The following is a 25,625-nucleotide window of genomic DNA, read 5'->3' as shown; positions in this document are numbered from 1 at the left end:
GTAGGTCCTATCCTCGTAGAACAAGTGTCTTGCTTCGGCCAAGGTGATTTCTGGCCCGGAGGTTCTACAATATTCACCACTCCTTTCTAATCTGAATACGTGGCAAAAGTGATTCTCAACGATGACAGAATTAAGATGTTCGGTCCTCTTCCTAAAATGCACCTCGGAAGGTTTCTCTGGGCTAAGCAACAGTTTAAACACAAACGTGTACACACACAGTCTTCAGAGGCTTTAAATAACAGAAAATTCCACTTTTAAGTAGAAAAATTTTTGTCAGATTCCAACTCTTACATAATATTAAGCAGCACCAATAACACACCTCTGTAGTCTTCACCTCTAAATTTTATTTCACTGACGTCATTACAATCACAGAAGCGATACCCATCTGCAAACTGCAATGGCTGCCATTCTACCTGAGTGCACCTAAACCACAAAACTGAATGCAAGAAATATCTTCATAGCTTTTAACTGGTGTAGCAAATTTAATCAAAGTCAGTCAAAAGTTAAAATGGAACATGAAGCAACATGAAATACCAAGCAGTTAATTAAAAACAGCTACCTCATTTGGGGTATAAATAATTAGGCACAACCTTCATTTATGAAGAAACAGAACCAACAACCCTCTTAGAAAGGTCTGAACCTGCAGTGGTCCTATCCAGCAGGGCTGGTGGAGCCAAGTCCAGCCTTCTGTGTGACTAAAGGTCAGGCAGCCTTGCCAATTGCAGCCCATGGATTCTAGGAGGCATATTTATACCCCTAGTACCAGTGATGTACAGCAGGAGCTCAAAACAAGTTTGGGAAATCAGATTCCTACAGAGAAGCAGAAAGTATAATTGTGAAGAGCACAGGTTCAAGTCAGACCGGTTTGGATGGAAGTTTTGCCTGTGCTGCTGACTAGCTGGGTAAGCTGGTTAAAATATTTTCTCTCCCTGAGCCCATCTGGTTAAGTGTATATGGGAAATAAGAAACACATCTACCTCACAGAAGTGTTATGAGAACACGCATATATTCAAGCAAATAAATTATTGGCCAACATACCTGGTATTCAATATTGTTCCATAAAAACATTATAATGTAATTGTTATAGAGAAGACTGGCCCAAAACAAAGACCACACCCAAAACTTGATCCTAATTAGAACTATCTCAAACACAAATGTTTCTGAGAGCTTAATTCAAAATGCTGACAATAAATCCTCAAGACCTGAATGGACTAAGTCCTTTTAACCTAATAAATAATTTTCTGTTAATTTCCAAATCTGAAATGTCTAAATGTCATCAAACTCTTTAGATGGAAGGTCCTCACTCACAGCTTTCATACCCACTGACAGAATCGTACCCAAGTTCATACCTCAGTATTAAGAAGTGTACAGACTTGAGTAAGAAATGAGGCCAGATCTTTGAGGAATCTAATCATCTGAGCACTGCTCTATATAAAGGAAATATTCTAGAAACTATCAAGCATTTAAATCCAAACACTAAAGTGATGCATCGACAACAAGAAAGTTCTAACATTGAGTTTAAGATTGAAAGTAAACTGGAAAACCCTCCCAAATGGAAAGTTTACCTATAGTCTTTTAATTGCATTATTTTCTCCAGTTGAAATATGTGATCCCACTGACACCATCATGAGATGATAAAGAACCTCTGAGGCTCTATCTCTGCCTCTATCAGGAAATTCGATGTTGCCAAAAAATAGAACATTAGAATTTAAAATTATTAAATTCTGAGTAAACAGTCTTTTCCATTTAAAAAGTAGTCAAATTTTGCTTTCTTTGTAGTATATTCTGGCTCTATGTATGTGGATTCGTTTGTTCTTAAATGCCTTCTGTTGTTATTTGATATCAATTTATTACATGAAAAAGTCATATCCCTACACTAAAAGCCCAAAATGAAGTAATACGTTAACATGCCCTTTAATATCTATTATACATAAAGGAGATAATCACCGAAGTTCTCAAAATAAAAAGGGGAAAAAGGTGAACTCTTAGCAGACACACTGAGGAAGGCTTCTTTTCTCTGCTCACTTCCTTGCAAATTCCTACAGCCATATTCTCAGATATAACGCAATTTTCTATCACGAAGTAAACTGAAACATAAATCATAATGAAAGGTTAAATTTCTGCAACAGAAGCCACTGTCATTTCCAACAATGCAACTATTGTTGAATGAGTCTCTCAAAGATTCTCATACACAGTGGTGAAGCAAGGCTGCAGGGGGAAAAGACATGCTCGAAGGAATTTATCCATCTCTGTATTTCAGTACGAAATGTAACAATACCGCACCTTCAAAGTAGAAATACCAAGTAAAATCTGGTTCTCATTAAATGAGACTGCCTTCACCCTGCGCAGCATATTTGGAACAGAATACATCTGACTCGCAATCAGTCAACCTTCTATTACTCATCTATGCGAGATGGCCCTGCAATTTCCCTCAATGGGAGCCTTTTCTTTTAAAACCCCAGGGAATACTGTAGATGCCACACTGATTTAAATGACTCCAAGAAAATTACAATGAAAATAATGGCAGATTTAGCCCAGCGAACTTGCATAAGTAAAAAAATCAAAAACCTGAGGTAAAAGGGTAAAAATATCCCTACAAGAAGCCCCTAAATCATCAATAAATTATAAATCTGAGCGGGGGTGGGGAAGGAAAGCTCTCTGGAGGAAAAATGCTTATTTCGCATTATTTTTTTTAATATATCAATTTTTATTTTTAAAAAATTAGGTTCAGAAAACATGCTAAATAAGCAAAATTAGAATTCTAAACTGTTTTCATATATACATATATATCAAATTAATGCTTGCATTGATGAGGTTAAAAGGCAAGATAATTCAAGGGGCTTTGACACTCTCTCCAGTTGAAGACCCTCCAACCCCTCTGAAATGGCAGATTATTTAACACTCTTGTAATGATTAACTTTATTTAGCATGCCTCTTTTGGAGCTCTATTATTTAAAACAGCCAAATTGAATTTTTTTTATCCTAATTAGGTTTCCTTGTACTTGTGAAATGCTCAGCATACACTGTGCCGGCAGCTTTAGTTCTTCTACAGCTTCTCTCTTTTGGCACTTTCCCCCCCTCGCCCACCCCCCACTCTCACCAAAAAAAAAAAGAAAAAAAAAAAAAAAAAAAGATTTCCTTCCCAAATGTTCTCTTCTCTGCATTTGTCAACAGAAACACCCACTGGTGGTGTCAAAATGGTAATACTGCTGCAGGCTTCCTTACTCCCGGTCCAGTGGCAACGCCAAAAACGCCCAAACCTAAAATAGTACTTTTAATAAAGAAATTAAAAGGATTGCTAAGGTACCCAACTATCACGTTCTCAAAAAGAGGCACACCTTTTTAAAAAAATGTATTATTAATGGACTCTAATTAGGTTGCTAAATATAAGATTACACTACCCCTCTTAACACTAAACATACAGAGACAAGTAAACATAGGTTCTTCACGTTTCATGGATAATATTTTTAAAACACTTAAAGGAATTAACAACAAATTTACATCTAAAAGTCATTCACATGGAATTCCGAACAGCCTCGGTAAAGACGCCTTTTTTGTAACCCTACAGCAAGAAAGGAACAAGCTGGAAATGTTCCAGCCAATGTTACCTAAAACGACAACCCTTTTCTATACATATTTATGTCTCCTGTTTCGGTCAAATGCTCCCGGACAAATTAATTTGTGTAATCTTTTACATTAACTACATAAACCATTACGTCCAGACAAACCTAATTTAGAGGCACGGAAGGAAATTATTCCGTGTCTGCAATACTTTCCAAAATCAGCTTAATTTTCAGCCAATTAAAATAGATTGTGTTAACAGAACACTGATCTGCAACTACTTAAGTATCACAGCATCCGTCTAATCTCACCGTGGAGATACTAAGGTCAGGCTTTTCTTTTTCAGGCATCTGTGCTTTAACACTCAAGTGAAGTGAAAAACAAAACCCTCAAGGAAGATCTGCCTTTACACTGAAAGATGTTCAGGTTATTTTTTCCCCCAACGTGGGCACAGAACGAGTCAATGCGAGGACCTGTTCCTTCTGAGAAATAGTTCTAAGCCCCAGAATTTCATTTCTATGAGGGTCCAAAGGGTATGAAGGTCTGGGAAGGGGCCAATTTCTGCTTCTCCCCACTATGCTCGAGTCATGAACTTCATAGCGACGCCTGAAAGTTGTTCGGGGGAAGCTGCAAGAGTCGCGGGGCTGGCGAGGGTCGCTCGCCCACCCTCGCAGGCGGCCAAGGTCAGCAGGGCCGGGGCCGCAGCTCGCAGTCCCTGGCGGGTCCCGGACTCCCACAGAACTCGGGCGGGGGGCTCCCACGCGCAGGCTCCTCCTCGACGCCGGCAGGAAGGGGCTTCCCTCGCCGCAAGCCCCGGGGGAGCTCGCGCCGCGGGGGCGGCGGGGCGGGGACGCCGCAGACCCGCTGCTGAGGGGAGCCCCGCGGGGCGGCCTCCACCCGCCGCCCCTCCTCACATCCTCCGGTCTCCCCACACCCTAAAATACAGCCCCAGCCCCTCGCCGGGGAAGCCCTTCCAGCGGCGCAATGGAGCGCTAAGGAGGAGCCACTCCAGGCTGGGGTGCCCTCGCCGCGTCGCCCCGTTCTGGGGGGACCCGCGCCACCGCCCCTTCTCACGTCCGCCCGGGGGGACCGGGTGGGTCCCCTCTAACGGGAGAAGCTAGGTGGGAGCGGGGCCGAAGTGAGGACAAGGAGGCTTGGCGGGCGGGTGGCGGCGCGACTACTCACCCCGCCGAGTCCCCCACCTCCAGTCCGGGACCCCACAGCTCCTGAAGCCGCCGTCACCGCTTTACCTTCCCCAGCAGCGGCGACAACTAATCGAAACCTTCAACCCCGCCCTCTCGCTCAGGCGAACGCGCAGCCTAATTTGCTAACTTCCCCGCCCCAACCATCCCCTTCAGACCAATGGGAAAGCGCCTCAGACTCTGTCAGGTCCCGCCTCCCCCCGCCCACTTCTGGTAGGAACCAATGAGGCGAGAGCGTTCGTCCTCCGGCTCGGGCTCGCGCGCCCCACCCGCGCCGCTCGTGCTCTGGTCCCCGAAGCAGAAGACTGCTGGTTTCTTGTATAAGCTCGCCTGCACGCGTACGCGCGCGCCGCGCCTCCTCGCGCGCCAGGTTTGGTTGCCCCGCCAGGCCCTAGCAACCTGGGCTGGGCGGCTGGGAGGGGCGGGGCCCGAGCCGCTAGCTGTCGAAGGGGGGGGTTGGAGGGGAAGATCGTGACTGGGAAAGGGGTGGCTGCGGGGGTGGGGGGCTGAGGAGGCCCGGGAATCCGCCTGTCACTGCGGGGGAAAAAAGGGGGAATCCTGCCTGCGGCGCAGTTATCCTAGCCTCTCTCCCTAGAGACACGTGCGGGGGAGGGGGTCGGAGAAGAGCGGGTAGAACACATTTGGGGCGGAAGCCGAGGCACTGCTTGGAAATAAAGGATGGAGGACGGTTTATCTCTGTTGTTGGTAAAAATGATATCGAAGTCCATAGCGGCTGATGGCCAACTGTTGCAGCTGCCCGTGCGCGCGCGGGCACACACACACACACACACAGGTACACATTCATCCATCAGCCTGTCATCCCTTGGGTGATTTAGGTGCAAAGAACTAGTAGCCTGAGGATTCCTTACGCAGCAGCTGAACGCATGCAAACGGCTGTTGCAGCACCGGCAGGAGCAGCAACCCACAGTTCTGCTTCAGTCCAATGCTCAGCCACACAAGATTCCCCAGCTGGCGTGAAAGCAATGAAGTCATCGCTCAACCAGTAGAAATGTAAAGATCTTAATACCTACTATGGATCAGGTTGCTAGTGAGGATGAAGAGGTGATGAAATGGAAGGAGATATATTTCCAATGCCACTTTTTGAGAACTAAGAAAAAGGATATTTTTAAAGACATCGAAGCCCAATCATGTAAAGTGCATAATAATTTCCACTTAAAAAAGCAAACAGGAAAAATAGATTTTTTTTTTTCTGGCTTATAGGAAAAGCACAGAAAATAAGCAGGGTATGAGATCATAGCAGCCACCAAATTAGAAATATGCAGTACTGTACTGTAATGGGAACTAGATATCTTGGATAAAATCCACTTAATCTATTCCTGTTGTGAATCTGGTAACAATATGTAACAAAATGCTGGTTGGGGCCATTCAGTGCCAAATCAGTAGGGTTTTCTTTTTCATACTATGTTGAATATGTGACGAGGAAATGAATGTGCCTACTTTCTCTAGCTTCTCAGGAAGCATATTAGAAAATTTTACAGGTAGGAACAGTGAATTAGCACTGAGGGAAAAATGGAGTCAGAGGCAGCAGCAGAGAGCTTTGCAGAGTCTCCTGCCTCCTCCAGATGCAAAGTAACAGTTGCTGTGACCTCAAGTTTCACCCACATGGAGCTAGAATTCCTGAGGCAATCACTCCATTTTCAACCTTGTATGTTAGTGCTTTTGTCCCAGGAATTGTAGCAGCATTACTTTGAGTCAAATGAAGAATCTATACAAATGAATCTGTGTAGATTCAGAACAAGACAAGGAAAAACCAGTAACAAACTATACCATGATATAGGCTCAATTTAGTTTTAAGTGCTAATATAAGATGCTTTATAATGTGCCATCTCATGTATACAAATGTGACCTTCCACTTAGGGACCTTTGCTTTGATCTCATTTTGAGAAGCGGTGAGAGGATTGTTAGAGCCACATCCAGTTCAGTTCATTGTAATTTTGATCAAAAGAATCTATTTTCTACATTAGTAAGAGTTAAAACGCACCATGCTGCCATTTAACTGAGCTCTTTTCTTATAGAGAAAGAACACTAATACTTACCACTGAATGAATGCCTGCTATGTGCCAAGAACTTTGCATACATTTAGAGCTGCCAGATAAAATACAGGAGGCCTGTTAAATTTGAATTTCAGATAAACAATGAATAATTTTTTAGTATAAGTATGTATTTTTATCCTGGATACATGTAGGACAAGGGAAAAAAATTTTTTTTGAAATGTCCCCCTAGGCCCAGACCTCATAATGCAATCAAGATCTAGGAGAAAAGCTTAAAAACCAAATCAATGCACAAATTTGTAGTGTTTGAGAAAGAGGTGTGCATACTTATACTAAAAATGATTTGCTGTTTATCTGAAATTCAAATGTAACTGGGCATCCTCTATTTTTATTTGCTAAATCAGGCAAACCTACATAGATTTTGTTTGGTGGGGGGGGCACACGTGCAGCATATGGAAGTTCCCAGGCTAGGGGTCAAATGAGAGCTGCAGCTGCCGGCCTACACCACAGCCACTGCAACACCAGATCCTTAACCCATTGAGCAAGGCCAGGGATCAAACCCACATCTTCATGGATACTAGTCGGGTTTGTTACCCCTGAGCCACGATAGGAACTCCCCTTACGTAGATTATATGTGAGCCTCATGATTCTCTGCAAGATTCTCTGACAGGTCACCTTTTTCTGGATGCAAAAACAGCTTCAGAGCCTCGCCAGCATCTATTCCTTCTTCCTTCTAATAGAACTGCAACTGTGTTCAGGTATCCGAATTTCCAGGGCAGTGGGTGCTTATTACTTTTAGTCAATCAATGTGTGGCTGGCCCAATTAGACTAAAGGAAAGGACTTAACAGCCTGTGGTTTGAGAGAGAGTTTTTCCCTGTCTATCCTGCTGGCTGAATAAGGAAGCAAGTATCCCAGTTGCTACTGGCAGCCATTTTATAACCAGGAGGAAAATCAACCTTAGGTCAAAGCCTATACACTAAGTAAGGCAGAGTTTAAAAATAGAAAGATAAAACAAAACAAACAAACAAACGAAAAAAACCTGCATTATTTTTGTTGGTGGGGGGTTGGGGCTGTGCCTTCAGCATGCAGAAGTTCCTGGGGCCACGGATTGATCAAACCCATGCCACAGTAGTGACAACACCAGACCCTTAACCTGCTGAGCCACGAGGGAACCCCAAAACCTGGGTTCTTGATGGCACCATTGTCTTATTTAATGAAACAAATTCTGCCTTTTTCTTGTACTTAAGACAGGTTTAAGTTGCTATTAGATGCCTCAGAAGCATCCTGCTACAGAGTCCATGTGTGCTACTTATTATGGGTCTCAGTAATAAATAAACAAGTGGTCATCAAAACGTTAGATATTTTTATCCGGGACATATGTGGGACAAGGCTAGAAGACTAAATAAGCCTCCTAATCATGGTCAAAAAGCATTTATGAAAGGCCCATCTGGGCTTAGACCTCATAATGCAATCAAGATCTAAAAGAAAAACTTAAGAATCAAATCAATGTGGAAATTGCTTGTTGGAAGAGGTCAGCATTAGTTATTCGTCGGCCCTACTCAGAGCTTAAATCAGAGTGTCAGATCCTCCACGCTTTCATTTAAAGGTCGTACCACTTAGGGACTTCCTGTGTGGCTCGCAGCATATCTACTCGGCGTTGCTTCTACAGTGGCGGTGGCTCAGCCTCTGGCTGGGGAACATCCATATGCTGCAGGTGCGGTCAATGGTTATACAGAAATAAATAATAAAGTTCATACAATTTAGGAAAACGTCATTCCGGAAATGCGAGTCCAGTACCTCACTTGAAACTATGAAAACCTCAATTCCTGTTCTCCAGGCACTAAATGTAACCATCAAGAGGGTAGAGAGAAAAGAAACCTTAGCCTCCAAAGACCCAAGAGGGAAAACCACACCAGAACGGAATGCCATATGACAGGGGATGGCGGCAAGGCAGCCCAGCTTTTAATGGCTAAAACCATAACCTTGGGAGCCAGATTGCCTGTGATCAAATGCCAGCTCTAGTTATGTCCTTGGGCACATTGCTTGACTTCTCTGTGCCCCAGTTTCCTCCCCCATAAAGCGATGGATGATGATGATGAGAGCACTCAGCCTGTGCGAATGACGGAACTGCTTTGCAGAGTACCTGGCCCAGCGTGAGGACCTCATAAGCATTTGCTGTTGTTGAGCAGGCTCCGTTCTGTGGCATATCAACTGGAAGCAGTTGCTTTTTCTTCAATCACTACTTTGAATCCCGTTTTTACAGCAAATTTGCCTTGTGTATCCCTTCACATTTTGGACAGTTTTTCTGACTCTTAGGTCTTTGTCCGCTGTTAAGTATCAGTCTAGTGTAAAATGCAAATGTCGTGGTTTGATTTAAATCCCATCCCCCTCCCCCTTTCTCCATCACCATCATACCCTTCCAGGCTGGGGCTCCCTGCACTCGAAGTGACCAGCGGGTGTAGTCAGCCCTTTTTCACATCTATTCCAGTTCCTCGAGGGTGTGGTCAGTTTCCCACCGGCCCTAATGCCCCTGACCACTGGGGTTCATTGGAGGTAGAGGGGAGAAGGAACCAGCGGCTCTTCTTTTTTCTTGTTTTTTTGCTTTTTAGGGCCGCACTAGCAGCATGTGGAAGTTTCCAGGCTAGGAGTCCAATTGGAGCTACAGCTGCTGGCCTACACCACAGCCACAGCAACACGGGATCCGAGCCACATCTGCGACCTACATCACAGCTCGCAGCAATGCTGGACCCTTAACCCGCTCAGTGAGGCCAGGGATCGAACCCACAACCTCATGGTTCCTAGTCGGATTCGTTTCTGCTGCGCCACGACAGGAACTCTGCAGCTCTTAACAGCCCATGAATATTGTCCCCTGCTTTCCTCACATCCCCCCACTCCCCCCATCTTGGCTGTCCTTTACCTCTGTCTAGAGGGCATCTGAATGACAGGTATAAATCCTCCTTCCAGCCTCTAGCTGTCACTTCCCTGTCAGAAGTCCTCCTCGGCAGGAGCAACAGGAGAAAAATCTCTCTCAAAATACTGTCATCCATGTGTCAATAATACACAGAAAACAAGCCAGAATTTCCCAAAGTCAACTCAATAATTTAGAGTTCCAGTAACTCAAAGAACCGCTCCAGCATCCCGAAAGAATGTTGCCATGTTTATGCCTAGGTGTGAATAATGGTTCCAGTGGTTTGAACAGTGTGTGATCTTGGGCAAGGTGCCCTCTCAGGGTCTCAGTCTCATCTGCAGTAGGGTAGTAATCACAGGTTGTCCATGAAGATGAACAGAGTTAGATGAATTAGTTCATGTAAAGTGTTTAAAGCCATGCTGACACAAAGAAGCTGATCAATAAATGCTAGATGCTATTATTATACACCAGACACTGTATAGACATCACCTCTTTCAACGCTCACACTAACCCTATGAGTGATGTCTCAGTTTAGGTTTCCCCAAAAGCAGACCTTGACACAAGGATTCAAGTGTACATAGTTCTGAGAGTTGATCCCAAGAAACACCAGAAGGTGAGTGGGACAGAGAAGAGAATGAAGCCAATAATATGTGTGTTATCAAGCCAGTTACTTCTATAGGCAACTAGAGCTCAGGGGATTTGCTGGGGAGCGTTTTTGGAAAGCATACAGAAGCTTCTCCTCTCCCAGAAAAGGAGAAGCTGGGGGATTTCTCCACCTTACAGAAACTTCTTCTTGGCATGGACACTCCGGCATTTCCAATGCTCCCTACGTGCAGGTGGAGTGCGCTCTCACAGCCTGGGAAAGAAGCCTAGGGCAGGAAGTCCCAGGTGATCACAAAAGGTCGGCTCTGGCAGGTGGAGGTGAGTGCCTCAGAGATACTGCTGGGGCAACAAGAGTATGTCCCTCAACTAAGAATAATATTATGCCCATTTTGCAACACAGAACATGTATTTTACAGAATTGGAACCATCTTTGGAAATGTTTTCCAACCACAGGCTGGCAGCATAAATAGGAGTGAATAGGATGGACTCCGCATTTGAGGAGGAATCTTCTTGGAGAAATTTAACCCTTCAAGGAGGGAGGAAGCCTCAAAGTTAGCTATTTTAAGGGTCCTCCGAGATAACAATTACGTTTAGCCTCCCCCCACCCTTCTTCCTTGCCCCATTTTCAAAGCCTTGGGGTTGAAAATGGATTCCCTGGTCGACTTTAGCATGCCCAGATCATCTGAGATCGGCGGTATCCAAGGAGCTGGAGTGTGACAGCGCTAATAGATGCTGTTACTGATGTAGAAGAGCTCTTCATTTCAAGAGGAATAGCTAATAAGATAATGGAGATGTGCTGTCTTTGGCTTTGAAAGAAGTGAAACAGCCAATTTTATAGATAGCAGCGGGCAAATCACAGGGAGAATTGGGGCACAAAATGGAGAGTAAGCTTAGCATCTTTCCACCTAGCCTAAATAAGGTCATGGTCGTGAAACCCCCTGACCTGATGATTTTAGGGCACTCTTCCACATCCAGTTTCCCTTGCTCCCCAACACAATGCACAATAAATTATGAGAGAGACCTAAAGCCAGAAGGGTATGTTAGAAATACGTGCTGGCTCACATACCTGTTTCTACGGAACATTCATAATTTTACATACTTTTTCAATAGCAATAAATTAATTGCTCACATGTTAATGTCTTGATCCACATGAAACAATATCTCCCTAGCTAAACAGCAGTCTATTGATCTTTCTTTAGAAATAATATTTGGAGTTCCCATCGTGCCTCAGTGGAAACAAACATGACTAGGAACCAGGAGGAAGCAGGTTTGGTCACTGGCCTGGCTCCGTGGGTTAAGGATCTGGCGTTGCCGTGAGCTGTGGTGTAGGTCGCAGAGGCAGCTCAGATCTGGTGTGGCTGTGGCTGTGGTGTAGGCCGGCGGCTACAGCTCCGATTCGACCTCTAGCCTGGGAACCTCTATATGCCGCAGGTGCAGCTCCAAGAAGATGAAACAAAAAAACCAAACAAAAGCAAATGAAAATAATATGAATCAATGTTTATTGTGTACTTACTATGCCCCAGGCATTGTGCTGAACATTTTACATGGTTTATCTCATTTAACCCTTTCAATACCCCCTCTGAAATCACGTAGTGGTTTTAAGATATCCCCGCAAAAATGTCCCCTTTCTACTCCCTTCGAAAGGTAGAGCTAAATTTCCCTCCCCTTGAGAGTGGGCTACACGTAATGACTCACTTCTAACAAATAAAACATGGCAGAAATGGTGGTCACAGATGGTCGTGACCTGCGACTAGGTCATCAAAGGAGCTATGGCTTCCTCCTTGTTCTCTAAGATCACCCACTATGGCAGAAGCAGCCACACGGTGTGAGGACAATCTCAAGACATCCTCACGGAGAGATCACAGGCTGAGGAACGGAAGCCTCCCGTCAACAGCCAGCAAGGACCTACCACAAGCCACGGGCGTGCACCATCTTGGAGGCTGATCCTCTCACCCCCGTCAAGCCTTCAGGTGACTGCCGCCCTGGGTGACGTCCTGACTGCTACCTCATGAGAGAGCCTGAGCCCCATCCACCCAGCTAAGCCACTCCTGAATTCCTGAGCCACAGGAACAAAGAGTTTGTGGTTGTAAGCCACTAAGTTGGGGTGATTTGTTATAAAGCAATGGTAACGAATGCAAGCGGACCCAATCTGCCCTTTACAGACACAGTTTTAAGAACATGCCTAAGGTGACGCAGGCAGCAGGCGGTGGAACCAGGATGCAGACCCAGTTGATTGGCTCCAGAAGTCTAATCCTTAACCACTAAGCTATACCCTCTCAGTAAGAGAAACCATTTATGTAATGTTGCTATGTGCCAGGAACTGTCCTTACACTGAACTGTCTCATTTACTCCCACAATAGCTCTGCAAGGAAGACTTTTTTTCTGCCTTCCAGAGGCATCAAAGTAAAGTGACTGTCTTCTTATAGGAATCAAATGATAATGATGTGCCTGAAAGTATATGAGTGAGGCAGCAGTGTTGCCCATTTCATTTTTGTCTCTGCCTCCTTCATTAGCTCAAGTGTGAGGTGACGTGATAAGCACCTTACTAATATTCTTCCCTCAAAGGGCTGTGGAAGTTTAAAATGACCCCAAAGGATGCCCTTCCCTTGAATACACGCAGGTAGACTGAGATGTAATATATAATATGTATTATCTTATCTCACGATTTTAATTAAAACTGGAAAAATTAAAAACACACACAGCATTTAATTTGTAAAGGAAACAAATGAAGTCTACAGTGTCTAAGTACTACAAAGTAATAAAATGGCTGTGCCTTTCCTTTTCTAGGTTAAATATCAGACCTGATTTAATGCAATTTTACAGACCTTTTTATAAGGAACCTTGGAATTCTGGGCTAGTTATATAAAAACACACACAATGGAAAACATTGATCTTGCTTCTTCTCAAATCCATAAGATAATTCTTGCTCTTTAAAAAAATGTTCTGATATAATAATGAGTCATTAGCATAACATTGGTCTTGTGTGTACATTCTTATTTGGCATTATACAACATAAAACAAAGCAGATTAGGACCATTACATAAGGAGTTACTGTCATTAAAAAAGTGGAAAAAATTTAGTTAGGTCTCAATTATCCAGTCTTGTCACCTATATTGATCAATGTATCATATTAGCGGCTTTGCATTGAAAATAAAGGTTATGTCTTATTCATTTTTGTTTTCCCAAAACCCTAGCTCAGGATCTGGTGCTCAGTAAGAGTTTGCCAAGTGAATCAGTCAATTAACAAACAGATCAATGACTTTCCACATCATTTTGTGCTGTATTGATACATAATAGTGGAAAATTAAGGATTCATTCACCTGAAGAATATGCCTTTTTTTTTTTTTTTTTTTTTTTTTTTGCTTTTTTAGGGCTGCACCTGTGGCATATAGAAGCTCCTGGCCTAAGGGTTGATTGGAGCTATAGCTGCCAGTCTATGCCACAGCAACACTGGACTCACACTGCTTCTGTGACTTATACCACAGCTCATGGCCAACACCAGATCCTTAACCCACTGAGTGAGGCCAGGGATCAAACCCGCATCCTCATGGATACTATTCGGGTTCATTTCCTCTAAGCCACAATGGGAACTCCAAAATATGCATTTTTAAAAAAGAAGAAGCAAGACACCTATAGTCAATTAAACTTTGACAAAGGAGGCAAGAACATAAAATGGGAAAAAGACAATCTTTTCAGCAAGTATTGCTGGGAAACCTGGACAGCTGCATGCAAGTCAATGAAACTGGAACACACCCTCACACCATGCACGAAAATAAACTCAAAATGGCTTAAAGACTTAACTACAAGACAAGACAGCATCAAACTCCTAGAAGAGAACACAGGCAAAACATTCTCTGACATCAACCTTATGAGTATTTTCTCAGGTCAGTCTCCCAAAGCAAGAGAAATAAAAGCAAAAATAAACCAGTGGGACCTAATCAAACTGACAAGCTTTTGCACAGCAAAGGAAACCAAAAAAAAAAAAACCCAAAAAACAAAAAGACAGCTTACAGAATGGGAGAAAATAGTTTCAAATGATGCAACAGACAAAGGCTTAATCTCTAGAATATACAAGCAACTTATACAACTCAACAGCAAAAAAGCCAACAACCCAATGGAAAAATGGGCAGAAGACCTGAATAGACATTTTTCCAAGGAAGATGTACAGATGGCCAACAAGTACATGAAACAATGCTCAACATCCCTGATTATTAGAGAAGTGCAAATCAAAACTACCACGAGATACCACCTCACACCAGTCAGAATGGCCATCATTAATAAGTCCACAAATAACAAACGCTGGAGGGGGTGTGGAGAAAAGGGAACCCTCTTGCACTCTTGGTGGGAATGTAAGCTGGTACAACCACTATGGAGAACAGTGTGGAGGTACCTTAGAAAACTATACATAGAACTACCATATGACCCAGTAATCCCATTCTTGGGCATATATCCAGACAAAACTTTCCTTAAAAAAGACACATGCACCCGCATATTCATTGCAGCACTATTCACAATAGCCAAGACATGGAAACAACCCAAATGTCCATCCACAGATGACTGGATTAGGAAGATGTGGTATATATACACAATGGAATACTACTCAGCCATAAAAAATAATGAAATAATGCCATTTGCAGCAACATGGATGGAACTACAGACTCTCATACTGAGTGAAATAAGTCAGAAAGAGAAAGACAAATACCGTATTATATCACTTATATCTGGAATCTAATATAAGGCACAAATAAACCTTTCCACAGAAAAGAAAATCATGGACTTGGAGAAAATAGACTTGTGGTTGCCAAGGGGGAGGGGGAGGGAGTGGGGTGGATTGGGAATTTGGGGTTAATGGATGCAAACTATTGCCTTTGGAATGGATTAGCAATGAGTTCCTGCTGTGCAGCACAGGGAACTGTGTCTAGTCACCTATGATGGAGCATGATAATGTGAGAAAATAGAACGTGTACATGTATGTGTAACTGGGTCACCATGCTGTACAGTAGAAAAAAAAATAGTATTGGGGAGATAATTAAAAAATTAAATTAAATTAAAATAACAGAAAAAAAAATAAAAAGGAAGAAGCAAAGAAAGATGAACACAAATGGATAGGTAAATTGAGGCTATACCATTTGGAGGAGGCAGGTTGGGATAAGATACGGAAGCTGGAGTTCCCGTCGTGGCGCAGTGGTTGATGAATCCAACTGGGAACCATGAGGTTGCAGGTTCGATCCATGCCCTCGCTCAGTGGGTTAACGATCCGGCGTTGCCATGAGCTGTGGTGTAGGTTGCAGACGCGGCTCGGATCCTGCGTTGCTGTGGCTCTGGCATAGGCTGGCAGCTACAGCTCCGATGAGACCCCTAGCCTGGGAACCTCCATATGCCGTGGGAGCGGCCCAAGAAATAGCAAAAAGACAAAAAAAAGATACGGAAACTGTGGAGGGAAATTGATCTACCTGAACAATTGACTGGAGTCTTGGTTTCATTTCTCCAAAATAAATTCTTGGAGTTCCTGCCGTGGCTCAGCAGAAATAAATCCAACTAGAAATCATAAGGTTGAGGGTTCGATCCCTGGCCTCCCTCAGTGGGCTAAGGATCCAGTGTTGCCGTGAGCTGTGGTGTAGGTCACAGATGTGGCTTGGATCTGGTGTTGCTGTGGCTCCGGTGTAGGCCAGTGGCTGTAGCTCTGATTAGACCCCTAGCCTGGGAACCTCCATATGCCTCAGGTGCAGCCCTAAAAAGTAACACCCCCCACCAAAAAGAAATTCTTGACCAGATTTATAGATAAAAATTCAATATGGCTTCCAACATACTTAAGGAAATGAAAAGGTATAATGCTATTTTATTTCTCAGTCAGCCTTTTCACTATCAAGGAACACAACTATTCAGTTCCATATGTATAAGGTTTTATTACATTCTCAGGCGAAGGCAAAGATACAATCTGAATCACATTAAATAATATGCATCACAGAGCACAAGCTTTACAAAGTTTATTTCCCCAGCAGTTTCTTCACTAAATTCTCAGAGATTTCATTTTAATATGAAGACAAAGATCAAGTCTGCCTGATTTCCTATATTTGTCAAATATAATTTTTACAAGATAGACTGAAATAAGAAAACTATCCACATTTTTAAACAGAACGCAAAATATGCTACTCTGGAAGTTCCCACTTTGGTGCAATGGGATTGGAGGCATCTCTGAAGCGCCAGGATGCAAGTTCAATCCCTGGCCAGTCTCAGTGGGTTAAAGGATCCCTGGATGTCCTTGCTGCAGCTGCACTGTCAGTTGCAATTGCAGCTCAGATCTGATCCCTGACCTGGGAAATCCATATGTGGGCGGGTGGGGCAGGGTGGGGAAACAAAAAACAAACAAAAAAAACTCGTCTATTGATAACTCTAAGTTACTTTTAACTGTATAAAAAAACGAAGGTGGACTGACAGACGGATGAATGGATAGATATGTGATGTATGTGCATATAAGTAAATAGGGTAAAATGTAAATTGTAGAATCTGGGTGGGGGATGTTCGCTGTGCAATTCTTTCAACTTTTAGTATCTTGAAAACTAATTTCAATGTTAGGGAAAATGCTACTTTGATGGAAATATTCATGTTGCTTTATGATTTCAAATTCAGGACTTCACACAAAGTCAAGTCATGACCAAAACATTGCCAGCCTCAGTATTCCAACCTAACTAGCACCAGGTACACACACACACACACACACACACACACACACACACAACATGTATCATTAACTTTCACTGCCATGATAATCCCAAAATAGAGACCACTTATTATTCTGCACGTCTGGAAGATTTTTCACTGAATCCACCCACCAAAGACCTTTCCAAAAATTGACTTAAAGCTACTCCAGGCGGAGTTCCCATCGTGGCGCAGCAGAAATGAGTCCGACTAGGAACCATGAGGTTGCGGGTTCGATCCCTGGCCTCGCTCAGTGGGTTAAGGATCCAGTGTTGCCATGAGCTGTGGTGTAGGCCACCGACGCAGTTGGATCTGGCATTGCTGTGGCTGTGGTGTAGGCTGGCAGCTACAGCTCCGTTTAGACCCCTAGCCTGGGAACCTCCATATGCCACAGATGTGGCCCTAAATAGACAAAAAAGACAAAAAAAAAAAAAAAAAAAGCTACCCCAGGCAATATATATATTTTTCTCATTTATTTTATTTCTTATATTTAGAGCTATGCCTAGCTGTGCATTATTCTCTTCTCCAACTAGAAATAAGAATTATATAGAAGAATGAACCTACCTGAACACACACCTAGCCTAGAAAGATGCTCAGTGGGTGCCTTCAGTGGACTGTAAAGACATCTTCCACACATACATCAAAGAATGTTGGTTTTCGAGATATTATAGCTACTAAGCTTAGAGGGGACAGTTGGAAAAAATGATCAAAGACAAATAGAAAAATCCTTTTTTTTTTTTGCCTACACCACAGCCACAGCAACGCGGGATCTGAGCTGCATCGGCGACCTACACCACAGCTCACGGCAACACCAGATCCTTAACCCAATGAGCGAGGCCAGGGATCGAACCTGCAACCTCATGGTTCCTAGTCGGACTCATTTCTGCTGCGCCACGATGGGAACTCCAGAAAAATCTTTAAACTTGCAAAACTGGGGCATAGGGGAGGTCACAAGTATCCCAGTGGCAAACTGGATTTTCCAAAGATGGCTACTACAGTATCTCTCATTCCATATATCCTTCTCACGATGCCATTCGGACACCCCTCTGTTGGCTGGCTTGTGACTGTGGTGAAAGGGATATTATATGATTTCCACGGCTAGGCTATAAAAGGCAATAAATATAGCTTCCACTTGGTTCTCTGGGGTGCTCATTCTTGTTATCCAGCCACTCTGTTGTGAGGAGGCCCAAGCCACCCTATAGAGAGGTTGCTATGGAGAAGAACCAAGGGCCATCCCAACTTAACCATGGACATGAGTGAGTCACATTTGAGAGTGTACCCTCCAACCCTAGAAGAGCCACCCCAGCTGATGCACCCTAAACCCTGCTCAATTTGAGATTCGTGATCAAAGTAAGCAATTAGAGTCCACTGCATTTGGGGGTAGTTTGTTATGCAGCAACAGTTGACTGACATATTGCCTAAGATAAAACCCATGTGACTCTACACATACTGCCTTCCAAAATTAAGAAAACAACTATATTGCTGAGCTAGCAAGAGAGAGATTTTGCAGCCACTTGACATCCATCAATAATCCAACTATCTGGAGTTCCCTGGCAGCTTAATGTTAAGGACTTGGCATTGTCACTGATATGACTTGAGTTCCATCCCTGGCCCAGGAACTTCTGCATGCCACTCCAACTATTTCACTTAAACCAATTTTTGTTAGTCTCTCACATATGAAAGCTTTTTTCCTGAAAACTGCTAGAAAGTGGCCAGGTTGGTTTGCGTTCATCTAACAAAGATTAATGAGAGCTTATAATATAGAAGATGGTATACTTATCACAGTGGGGATTCACAAAAGGAGGAGCCAATCAACATAAGCTATATTTTCCTTATTATTTCTCTTCCAAACTACTAATAAACATGGATATAATAAAAAGTCATCATGAGAAAAAGAAAAAATCTGTTACTTTACTGATTCATAAGCTTACCTAGCAATCAACTCCTGAAAATACTGCATAGACTAACCAAATAAAACAGAACCTAAATTGATTTTCTTACTAATCAATTTTACTAATGTAAAAGACATAACTTCAAGACTCTGTGGATAGGAGATTTCGATGTGTTTTGTTGTCTATTTATTGGTTTCCAAGCAAAAGAGTATCTAACTAAACCTACCAATTAAATGGTTGCAATATCTCTGCCTCCTTTGGAAACTTTATGTATAATAAACACATATACACAAGGCAAGCTCAAGGAATAGTGTTCATTTTAGGGACCCCAGCCTCTCCTTCTGCTCCTTTTTCCAGCCTCCACATCATCTAAATTTCAACACACACACACACACACACACACACACACACACGTATATACATTCTTTTTTCCCATTAGGTTATTACAGAACATTAAGTAGAGCTCCCTGCGCTACACAGTAGGTCCTTGTTAGTTACCTATTTTAAATATAGTCGTGTGTATGCGTTGAGTGTGGCATTTCTTTGGGAGGCAAGGAAAATGTTCTGGAATTCAATAGTGATGATCAATACACAACTGTGTGAATATACCCAAAACCACTGACTCATACGATTTAAAAGGTGAACATCCTGGAATGTGAATTACTGTATATTTCAATAAAGTTGTTATTGAAAAAGCCAGTGAGACAAGCAGGAGAGGCATTTCGTAGAGCTGGTACTAGCACTTTGCAGGGCCTAGAAATTCACCTTCATTCATTTATACCAGAGTTTCTCAACCCCAGCACTACTGAGGTTTTAGACTAGATCCTACTTTGTTGTGGGGCTGCCCTGGGCACTGTAGGATATTTAGCAGCACTCCTGGCCTCTACCCACTCATTGCCAATAGGACCCTCTCCCCAGGCGTGACAGCCAAAAATGCCTCCAGACAAGACAGCCACTGCCCAGTGTCCGCTGGAGCACAAAATCACCCCTGCCTGAGAACCGCAAACTTGAACATAAAGTTGGCCCTGCCTTTATGATAAGGAAGCTTTTCCTTAAAAACAATCTGATTGCCTGGCTTGGAGACAATTACCTTCTGTTCTTCTCTCAGTAGAGGTTGCAAATAAGTGGTTAAATTTTTATAACAACTTTTCAGGTGCCTAAATCCTTGGTTTATTGATGACCTTCAACCTTCTGCCTGTTTACTTTTTGCAACTTTTCTTCATCTGTCCCATTTTTCAAGTCAAATTCTTTTTACAACTATCCAATTGACTTTTATCCATTTTTTAAGAGTTACTTTTATTTATTTATTTGTTTTTGTCTTTTTAGGGCCGCACCCTCTGGCACATAGAAGTTCCCAGGCTAGGGGTCGAACTGGAGCTGGAGCTGCCGGCCTACCCCACAGCCACAGCAACGCGGGATCCGAGCCACGTCTGCGACCTACACCACGGCTCACGACAACACCAGATCCTTAACCCACTGATCGAGGCCAGGGATCAAACCCCAGTCCTCATGGATACTGGTTGAGTTGGTTACTGCTGAGCCATGATGGGAACCCCAGGGTTACTTTTAAAATGAGAAGTCAAAATGAAACAATGTTTGTCTCCATCAGATCCAAGCAGGAAAACGAAATCCACTTTAGATATACTTAAGAGAAAAAAATAACTGGAAGGAATTACTAACAAAAGAGTTGGAAGGGTGGGAGATGTGAAGGGGAGATGAGGGTACCCAGAGATTACTGGTTCAGGGAGCCTTACCACTCATGGGACTGGAAAGCAGAAGGGCGAATAGGGTTCCCCTGAACCTAGAAGGGCTGTGCTGCTGGGCTGCTGGAGTTCTAAACACTGTAGCATCTGTATTCTCATTGATATTGCTAGAACCCCAAGGTGACCCCAACAAAGGGGCTTCTTTATGACATGGGGAAACTCTGATAACTGTTCAGTGAAAAAAAAGCAAAACTTACATGATGATAATAACTGCAATTTTTTTTTTTTTTGGTCTTTTCTAGGGCCCCACCAGCGGCATATGGAGGTTCCCAGGCTAGGGGTCTCATTGGAGCTGTAGCCGCCGGCCTACACCACAGCCACAGCAACTCGGGATCCAAGCTGCATCTGTGACCTATACCACAGGTCACAGCAACTCCAGATCCTTAACCCACTGAGCAAGTCCAGGGATTGAACCTGCAATAACCACTGAGCCTCAAGAGAAACTCCAATAATTGCCAATTTTGAGCAATTACTATGTGCAGACTTTTTTTTTTTTCTTTTTTCTTTTTTGTCTTTTTAGGGCTGCACCTCTGGCACATGGAGGTTCCCAGGCTAGGGGTCAAATCAGAGCTGTAGCCACCGGCCTACACCACAGCTCACGGAACTCGGGATCCTTAACTCACTGAGCGAGGCCAGGGATCGAACCTGCGTCCTCATGGATGCTAGTCAGATTCGTTTCCGCTGGCTGAGCCATGACGGACACTCCTTGTGCAGGCATTTTTACATACGTATCACGTGTAACAAGATAATTCTCATGGAAGCCTTATGGGGTAGGTATCGTCTCCACTTTACAAGTGAGAGAGTGGAGACTTTCCATTAACATGTGAGTTGATGAAGAAAAGGCTTTATCTCTCTTTTTCATTCTCATATTTCCAACTGCTACGTAGTAATTATTTTTTGAATGAATGAACGTTTCACCACTAAAAAGTGGTGGCAGAAACAGACTTCAAACCAGGTCTTTCTGCCTTCAGAGTTCATGTTCTTAATCAGAACACAGTGATGCCTCCCCTAAGGCCAGCATGGAGGAAAAATATACATATCAAAGAAGATTAGGGAAAATAAATATGTGCTAAAATGTTACTACTCTGATCAATGGGCTTATGGGTGATTTTCCCCCTGCTCTGCTACCTTTTTTGGACTATGCATTTTTTTTTTTTTACAATAAATATAAGTTGCTTTTGTAATCAAGGTAACTAACTGAATTCACTTCTTATCTTAAAAATAAATTTTGGAGTGCCCATTGTGGCTCAGCAGGTTAAGAACCCGACATAATATCCATGAGGGTGCGAGTTCGACCCTTGGCCTTGGCCAAGGATCTGGCATTGCCGAGAGCTGTGGTGTAGGTCACAGACGCGGCTTGGATCTGCGTTGCTGTGGCTGTGGGGTAGGCTGGCAGCTGTAGCTCCGATCCAACCCCTAGCCTGGGAACCTCCCTATGCCGCGGGAGTGGCCCTACAAAGCAAACAAAAAGTGCTAACTTTCAGGAGTTGGTATGATCAAAACTATTTTCATAACATATTACTTGCCTTTTTCAATCTCAGTCTTTTAAATTTCCAGACACTAAAACATGTATTTTCGCAGGAGCGCCCTCATGGATACTAGTCGTCTTTGTTATCACTGAGCCACAAGGGGAACTCTCTCACAACAGATTCAGAGCAGAAGCAGATATGAGAATCTATGAGTCCTCTATTAAACTAAACAATAAAGACCTGAACCTGAAATACTCAGTTATATATTTTTAATATATGATGATATAAAACAAGCTCACCCTTTCAATTTTGCTTTGTATCACAGTTATATTTTATTAAAAATGTTACCTATGTTAAAAAGATAAGTGTTGAGGAGAGGCAGGCTTTGCTTTGTCCTGATGGCCATGGCATGTCAGCTGAAGGGTGCCATGGCAGATGGAAAGAACAGCCAAGGAAGAACAGAAAGGCCCTGGCCTCAGCCCAGCTTCAGTACCCAGCCACAGGTAGAGGAACCTGTTGGCCTGTGGACTGCAGTCTGTAGCTCGTCCTGCTGAATGAATCAGTACAGATTAAAACAGCAGTTTGAGTAGGTGTGCTTTTTGATTTCACACTCAAAATTCTTAGTTATCCATTTCTAGTTTGAGTATCACAACAGACACTTCGGTGCACCACGCCAAGCCCCCTTCAGTGAAGGGCTTGTTGCCCCAGCAGCTGGGAGTGCTGCTGGCAGGTAGCCTGGAGGAACTGGCCATTTAAGGAGATGCTTCAGCTGCAGCGAGGCACCCGGCCTTGGTGGCCAGCATCCAATGACTGGATACAAGGATGGATACAAGGTTATACATAGGCCTGACCATCCTAGTCTAATCCAGGACAAAGCTCCAGAACTTTCCGAGGTCGTGGTTAGGCCCATATTACACATGGGCTTTTCCCTCTGCCCAACCCAGCTTCCCACCCCTCCCTTTCACAGGGCTTGATGCCAAGGACACTTCCTAATAAACATCCAGTGCCCATCTCAGAGTCTGCTTCCAAGGGAACCCAACCTGTGATTTGTCTTTGATTCAGTAAAGAAAGGGCATCATTAGAGGAGGAAACGAGGAATGGAAGGGCATTTTTTTTTTTTTTTTTTTTTAGGACTGCAACCATGGCATATGGAGGTTCCCAGGCTAGGGGTCGAATGAAAGCTACAGCTGCCGGCCTACACCGCAGCCATAGCAACACCAGATCTGAGCCATGTGTGCGACCTACATCACAGATCACGGTAAAGCCAGATCCTTAACCCACTGAGCAAGGCCAGGGATCGAACCTGTGTCCTCACGGACACTAGTCAGGTTTGTTCCTGCTGCGTCACAACAGCAACTCCCATGGAAGGGCATTTTATAACTTAGAAGCTATCGGTACAAATGGCTCGTCTTTCCATTGATGCCAAAAGCTCCGTTTTTCACTAGGCAACTCTGGCTAAGACAATGTCTAGAACATCACCGCTTTAGAGGACGCTGCCAAAGAAAGAGCCTTTCTAACCTGCATCTTCTCTAAACGAACGTAATCTAGTGCAAATACGTGGAGGCGAATGACCCTTCTGTGGCCCTCAAAACTTCTTCCTCAGGGGAGATGGACTGGCCGCAGTAATGTTCCCATTTCTCAACCATGTGCCTGCCCAGTCGCCCTAGGCTTTATTCAATTTGTCATCAAAAGGCATCTTTATAGCTCTTAAGATAAAATGCAAGGCCAGCCAGCATCGGATGATTCTTTTCAAACAGACTAAATGTCTACAATGGGGAGAGCCTGCTTCAGGGACAGGAACATAAAGCACTGCTGTTCTAGAACAGACTAGGGAAGAAGGAAGGTTACTGGAAGCATCAGCTGCTAGTGGTAGGAAAGGAAGCGGGTGGGCCATGGCTGGGTCCAGCTCAAGAAGGAAGAAGGTGTTGGGGGAGCATGCCCAACCCCACGAAGGGCTCTGCCTCAACTCCCAGCTGTCCCCGGCGCCCCAGGCCCGCTCCCCGCCCCCTCCATCAGCCCAGCCCTGACCACTTACCGGAATGTATGCCCTTGACACCTGGTAGTGGGGAAGAGACCACCTCCACTACCCTGCAGGAGGGGTGGGGAGAAGGGGGGGTTCCCTGGGGAGATGGATCCCTGGCCTTCCCGGTCAGAATCTTCAACACACTTCTTCACAGAAACACTGCTGTCATACAACCGTGTGTGGGCTCGAGGTCACTATGGCACTCTGGGAGCACAGCTAATGTGTTGTTCTAGCCTGATGTGGGCCTTCGATCCACCTCTATAAACCTGTTTCTGAGAGAAAATGCCATCAATTTAAAAATAAACTTTGGGAGCAAAATATCTTTGTAAGTTTTCTAAGTTAACGTCTCTCTCCTCCTCTACCTCCTCACCTTCCCCCTCTTCCTTATTTTTTTTTTTAATTTTTAAAATTTTTTTGGTCCCTTTAGGGCCGCACCCCCTGGCACATGAAGGTTCCCAGGCTAGGGGTCTAATCAGAGCTACAGTGCTGGTCTACACCACAGCCACAGCCATGCCAGATCCGAGCCACGTCTGTGACCTACACCACAGCTCACGGCAACGCCAGATCCTTAACCCACTGAGCGAGGCCAGGGATCGAACCCGCACCCTCATGGTTCCTAGTCGGATTCATTTCCTCTGTGCCACGATGGGAACTCCCCCTCCTCCTCCTTTTTGTCTCCCTCTCTTCTTCTTCGTATACACACACACACACATATATATGTATATATATATATATCAAGTATTAATTAAAGCTTTGAACACTTAGAATTTTCTAAAAATGTAAGTTTCAGATAATCCCCATTAAGTCCCTTCATTCATTAACCTTCCATACATTTCTAGAAATACAATGTACAACAGAGGAAATGTGTGCACAGACCCACCCCTGCAGTAGTGCATTCAGATGACACACACTTCCCTTCGGCTGGCTCTGAGCTCTGTGGCTCACCCGCAGGGTGACCCTGAACAAGTCCCTTCCCCTCTTGCAAGTCTTGGTTTCCTCATGCTTGTATCTCCTTAGATCAGCTAGGACTCAAAACAGATCAGATTTCATTATCACCATGTGACTCCCACTGAAATAACTGCAACCAGACCTATATTTACTCAGCCCCTGAAAAGTTTCTTTGCCTCTATTTCAGATTAAATATGGTTCCAAAAGGTTTCTTTCGAAATGTCAAATTGGGGAAAAGAATTAGTCATAGTTAAACAATTTGAGGGAGCAATGGTGCCAAAGTGACACCATCTGGGAAATCCTTTGTCTATATTTAATGTTTCGTTTACTCCCTTTTTTTTTTTTTAAACATTTTGAAAGCATCCAGTTGTGGTGGTATCTGTTACTCAGATACCCAAGTCATAAAAGTGTGCAAATCATGGGGAAAATCACACCCTCTTTCCAGATTTGTGCACTTTGTTTCCATTGTAACCCGCGTAAAAATCAGCACCCCACATAATCCAGTCCAGATATTGAATGCCATTCAAAGCAGCACAGCTCAGCC

The 25,625-nt window shown here is 43.8% G+C and overlaps 1 protein-coding gene across 6 annotated transcripts in view; it reads right to left on the bottom strand.

The window, feature by feature from the left end:
* CDKL5 (cyclin dependent kinase like 5) overlaps positions 1-25,625 on the bottom strand; it is a 238,144-nt gene that overhangs the window by 206,223 nt on the left and 6,296 nt on the right. For 3 of the 6 annotated variants that reach the window (XM_021080553.1, XM_021080549.1, XM_021080552.1), the window contains exon 1: positions 4,747-4,861. The exons of 1 other annotated variant lie outside the window; for it this stretch is intronic. The gene's annotated coding sequence lies outside the window, so the exon portion shown is untranslated. Of the gene's footprint in view, positions 1-4,746; positions 4,862-25,625 lie in introns of those variants that run through there. 2 more of the 6 variants (XR_002340830.1, XM_021080551.1) reach the window with 2 other exon arrangements.

The sequence above is a fragment of the Sus scrofa genome, chromosome X, assembly GCF_000003025.6.
Source record: "Sus scrofa isolate TJ Tabasco breed Duroc chromosome X, Sscrofa11.1, whole genome shotgun sequence".
Taxonomy (NCBI): Eukaryota; Metazoa; Chordata; class Mammalia; order Artiodactyla; family Suidae; genus Sus; species Sus scrofa.
Note: the sequence above shows the minus strand (reverse complement) of the source record. Positions and strands in the feature narration are given on the sequence as shown.